The sequence below is a fragment of the Physella acuta genome, unplaced genomic scaffold, assembly GCF_028476545.2.
Source record: "Physella acuta isolate Inbredline_101_S28 unplaced genomic scaffold, ASM2847654v3 ptg001190l, whole genome shotgun sequence".
In the NCBI taxonomy this organism is placed as follows: domain Eukaryota; kingdom Metazoa; phylum Mollusca; class Gastropoda; family Physidae; genus Physella; species Physella acuta.
Window position 1 is genome coordinate 46,159 of NW_026732707.1, and position 5,553 is coordinate 51,711.

Genomic DNA, 5,553 nt, shown 5'->3' on the forward strand with positions numbered 1-5,553 from the left:
TTCTTTGTCAGTGGGAGAAAAATATTGACACGATCTAGCTAGGGTCACTGTGAGTTTGATTTGTTTAAGTTATGAATAGTGTAGGGTGTCGTTGGTGTCTTCCCCCCCTCCCCAACCCAGCAAGATGAAAAACGTTTTTGGGGTCATTGTGGGTACATGTTATATATTGCTTCTAATATAGTATACTACCCTAGTTAGTACCACCCCTTTTTACATCTAAAAATGTTAACTCTGGACAGCTACACACTAGTATACTAGCTACACACTAGGCATACTAATGTGCCTACTTTAAACTACTAGACTGTATGCCCTATGTACACCTGCAATTGTATCAATTGTAGAACGGGCCCATTGGGGCCTAGTGATAGCTAGTAGCAGTTTAAGTGTGTGTACACAGCATTAACTATTTTGGGGTTAGAAATTAATTATTTTTATTGTGGAGTTAACTAGGAGATAATACTTATTGCCCCATTGCCCGGCTCCATATACCCCAAATGCTGATTTTGGGGGTATGACAATAAATGTTCAATTAAACCCATTTATCATTTAATTAAAGTATATTTAATAGACTTGGCGCTAGGTTGATAGTGTTGTCTTTTTTCTCTAAACTAAAACCAAAACCAAAATCACCACATTAACTTCAAATTGAACCGAAGACGAAAACTTACATTGAAAGCGGATTTTAATTCAGAATCGGCATTTAAATCGGATTTTAAGCTTAATCTACACATAGTTACCGCACATCAATACTAAATATACCCCAAACCGTGCACCTAATCTAAATCATGACAAAAGTCGCATTTAGAGTTTCCTTCAGGCGATTCTACTTGCGGGTAGGGGGCTCCACATCACCCCCCCACCCGCCAAAGCACATCTACTGTCCAATACAACGAAATATAATTATATACCTTTTCCAATGTCAACCCCCTCCCAGAAAAATGGCCCGTTGAGGAAGGATACAACGGGCGCTAGGTTGTAGAAAATTCCACCCCTGCCAGCAAGAATTTCAAGTAACCCCCACTCCGGGGAGGGAAAATTCTGAAAGAAACACTTGGACACTTGTCGCATTAGTAGATCATACAAACTAAAGTTAGAGCCGGGGAGGGGCTTCGCCCCTATCCGAAGAGATGCATGAAAGAAACTGTGCAAGCAAAACACTTTTTAGAATAGAAAATTTCAAGTACACTCCCTCCTGGCAGAACAAAGTCTGAAAGAAACACTGGTCGCACTTGCCGGCGGGCGGGGGCTTCTCCCCTTACCTGAAGAATAGCATGAAAGAAACTCTGAACGCAAACCACTTTGAAGATTATACACATGAATTAGGCGGTAATGTCAGTGTTTCTATTATAGAGTATCGATAACGACATTTCTTTTGAGTTGGGGGGGGGGCTTAGACATTCTTACGCGGGGGTGGGGCTTCGCCCCTACCGAAGAATTATATGAAAGAAACTTCACGCAAACCACTTTTAAGATTAGAAAAAAATGTTTTTTTTAATTCAATGTTTACTCGAGAATCAATGATGTCATATTATTGTGTGCACTCTCCTGGCTTTATATGCTCAATGTGACGTCATATTTCGTTTTACTATGAAATTTTTTATTTTGCTTGTGTTTTCTCTTTAGCGTTCTTGTCAGATACATAGATAGATAGATAGATAGACAGTAAACAGACAGCGAAACTATTAGTATTGATGTACAGGTGCTAAAAGTGTGGCTCTTAGTGCCCTCCTTTACCCTATATGCTATTCTTTTTATAATTTGAAGAAATTTGAATTTTTATGAGACTAACTAGACTAGATTCTAGACTTTGTACATTTTTTTGGTCTAATGGCTGAGAATATCGAGCGCAACATAGACATAGATCTAATTAATAGCCTAATTATTAAAGTAAGCAGAATGTGAATTGCTTTATTTAAGATAATCTATCGTTTTGGGTACGTAAAATCGCCCGCGGCTATTAATGTACGAAAACGTTACCTCATTGTCAAGGCTTTAATAGATGTCTATATTGTCATATGTTTGTGTCAAATATTATAGATAAATGAATAATAAACCTAAATCAATGGCTAAATATATAATTAATAATATATTTAATATATCGATATAGGCCAGAAATTAACTTTAAACAGCAGTGTCTGAGAGCAAGATTTGCTATATATAAACAGCAGCCATTTGTAAAATAGAGTGGCTTCCCCCTGAATCTGGCGCTATAAGCTTATAAAAATAAAACTTAGACAAGATGGCTGCTATAGTAAATGAACATGGTTGCATCTGTTGGAAACATCGCTAGTCTTTACTTATTACGGAAAAGTTTTAATTCAATTGTTTGAAAACAGGTAGATCTACATAAATGAAACTAGGAAACATTTTTGTATTTTAAAAAACATAAATCCTCCTCAAAATGTGAAATAATTATTAAAATTTAAGGAGTCACCTGTTTTTCACATTACAAGTCGCGGGCGATTTTACGTACCTAAAACGATAGATTACCTTATTTAATAATTGTTCTAAATAGGGTGTGGGCAAAAAGCGAAATGGCGAGGCGGAAAAATGCGAGAAGGGCGCGAAAACGGCCGGTCACGTGACTGTTTGTCTCGCATTTTACCACAAGTCGATACCTACGCTGGGTGGTGTTGAAATGCGAAGATTTCTGCGAAAAATTTACCGCACCCGATTTTCAGTGGTACTTGGTCCAGACTTCAAAGACGTTTCGTTTACATTGTTAAAACTTCCGATTTTTCCGTCGCTAGACATACTGATGATTTGTCAACTCCCCCCATCTTTTGTGTCGACTTAGAATACCACCTTGTTCGAAACCGACGGAAATACCGCCGACGATAGATCAACTTCTGTCTTTTGTGTGGAACGCCGAGGCCGCCTGATTTACCGTCTTTGAAGATCGCCGCAAACATATTTTCTATTGTTGCATAGAAATTTTGTATTATAGCCGCCGCCTACGATTTTTTTTCTAGCTTTTTTTACCATATAAATCTAAGCACAAGGAAATGCCTACATCATTTGGATACAACAAAATAAAGTGACGTCACCGATATTATCAGTTGCTCATGCTATATCGTAAGCTATGGGCCTACTTCAAATATTTTTAAAACCAAGTTGAACTTATCTGAATTTTTTGGTTTTGGTGGTGGTGTTATTTGGGGTCTTCCATAAATGACGTCACTCTCGTAGGGGGGGTCTGTAATTTTATGACGATGTGTGTTGAGGAGGGGGAGGGGGGGGGGGGGGTAGATGTGAAGTCACACTATAAAAAAGCAATGTTAGAAAAAGAATTTTAGACGTTTTTTCACGTTTTAGAAAACTGTTTTAATACATTGTAATAGGAATTGATTAAAATACTCTATTTTGACGGAAATTAGACAAGATTTTGGGAAAATATCGATGTTTTAAAAAAACTCAACTGCTGGTGACAACAATGAGCAAGACATTTCCAAAATTACAGAAATGATAAAAAGCGCAAATTATAAAAAACGGAAAACAGATGTTGAGCGTGTGCATGATGATGATAAGAACATGGGTGCCAGTGTTGTTTGTGGGATGAACGAGGAGGTCAACTGTGATGAGAATGTGAAATGTTGTGAATGTGGATTGGAAGAAGTAGCAAAAGAAAAATATATAAATGGGAGTCTAATGAACTTGAACTGGGTTGGGTGTACTATGTGTGAAAGATGGTGTCACGAGGTGTGTTTGATGACTGTTTCAGAAGATTTTGTTTGTAAATTTTGTTTGTAATTAAAATTACTTAATAAAAAAAATAATTGCACTTTTTAGAATTGTTTATACTTTTACACTTTTTGCAAGTACAAAAATCCATAAATATATGTTGCAAAATATCTCTCCTGCTGACAAGACTATACCTATTCACAATGACACAGCTCACGTTTGTATTAACATGAGCGGGCTAGATTTTTAAATTAATGCCGACTGAGACGGGATTTTCCTCTCGCTAACAAGAGCGGGACGATGACAGTAGCACAGAAACGATGTTAGGATTTTTAAATAGATAGATCTAGATATAGATCTATCTATCTTCTTAGTATCTAGATAAAAGATAACAACATACAACACTCGTGTTAAAGGGTATGGAGTATGGCTAAAAATGCTTGTTTATTTTAAAACAAAAAAAAATAATTTAAATGAATAAAGATGGAACAAAAAAAGAAAAAAACTTTTTTTCGCAAAAAGTGTCTCGCTATTTACCCTTAATTCCGCAGGTATGTCTCGCATTACCTTCTCGCATTTTCCCGCCTCGCCATTTCGCTTTTCGCGTCTCGCAATTTCCCCACACCCTTCTAAATATATAAATATACTGAAAATATATTCTAAACTAGATCTATAGAAAATTATAACTTACTAAGAGTTAGATCTATTCTAGAGTCTAGACTCTAGCTAGATTTAGATTCTAGATCAAATAAATCTGCGTCCACTTTGTAAATTTTCTATGGGCTAGGTGGCAAAATCGAAAGTAACAACTGTCTCGAACCAAATAAATTGTGCTTGATACCGCGTTTACACCTGCGACATCAGATCTAGATCTATATCTAGATTCTAGAACTAGAATCTAGATCAGGGGTTCCCAATCCTGTGCCCGCGGGCGCCATGGCGCCCGCTGAACGATTCGTATGTGCCCGCCTCTCACTATTCGACAGAGACAGAATTTTTTTCATAAACATTATTTTAAAATATGATTTATTTTTATTCATTTGTTACAGTTTTAATTTTTTTTTGACTGCCTAGGTTTATTAAATATGTTCGATACTTGTCCCAACTTGTCTAGCGGCGAGCCAGACTGCACTATTTGCGCTAGCCTGGAACGGCTGGTGCCGTTTGAATCATTTTTCGGTTCGGCATATTTATGCGAATCATTGTTTTCAAACATGAACTTAATAAAATCAAGATATTGATCTCGACTCACCGATGAGCATCTTTATGATTGTCTGCTAACAGGATTATCGTCATACACTCCCAGTGGCGGAGCTAGAAAAAATGGGCCACCCCGCAAAAACATTTTTTGGGCCCCATGTAAGAAAATAAGAAAATAAATTATGGGAACATGACAAGTTATGGAAGGAGTTTGTCGATTTAAAATAGGTTGTGCCCGCCACCCTACCTATATTTTAGAATGTGCTCTAGAGTAAAAAAAAAAAAAGGTCGGGAACCCCTGATCTAGATCCTAGGCCTAGAGAAGAAAAGTAACTTGGTCAGAACATGTATTGGGGACCCTAGATCTACTCATTTATGCAACTTATTGCGAAGTTTTTTTACCGAGACATGTATAATCTATAGTATACATGTCGCAAATGTAAACTCTTTGTAAAGCTAGTACAAATCTAGCCTTAGATATATTATTATATAGGCCTATATTTTCTGACAAATTTTCAAATCCTACTTTAGGCCAATGCTATACCTGAACAACGATAAAAAAAAACTATTTATGTGAACAATTCTAATTTATTTATTTAAAAATAGGCTGATCTAATGCATACAGCCTAAACTTCGGCCTAGGAATAAATAGGCCATAAACGTTTTTTCTTA

General features: G+C 36.7%; 1 protein-coding gene across 3 annotated transcripts in view; it reads right to left on the reverse strand.

The window, feature by feature from the left end:
- LOC131956965 (tRNA:m(4)X modification enzyme TRM13 homolog) overlaps positions 1–4,577 on the reverse strand; it is a gene marked incomplete at its 3' end in the record, with an annotated part of 48,713 nt that extends 44,136 nt beyond the window's left edge. The window contains 1 exon segment of one of the 3 annotated variants that reach the window (XM_059321628.1): positions 4,373–4,577. 3 annotated transcript variants of the gene reach the window in all.
- Positions 4,578–5,553: the final 976 nt, after the last annotated feature.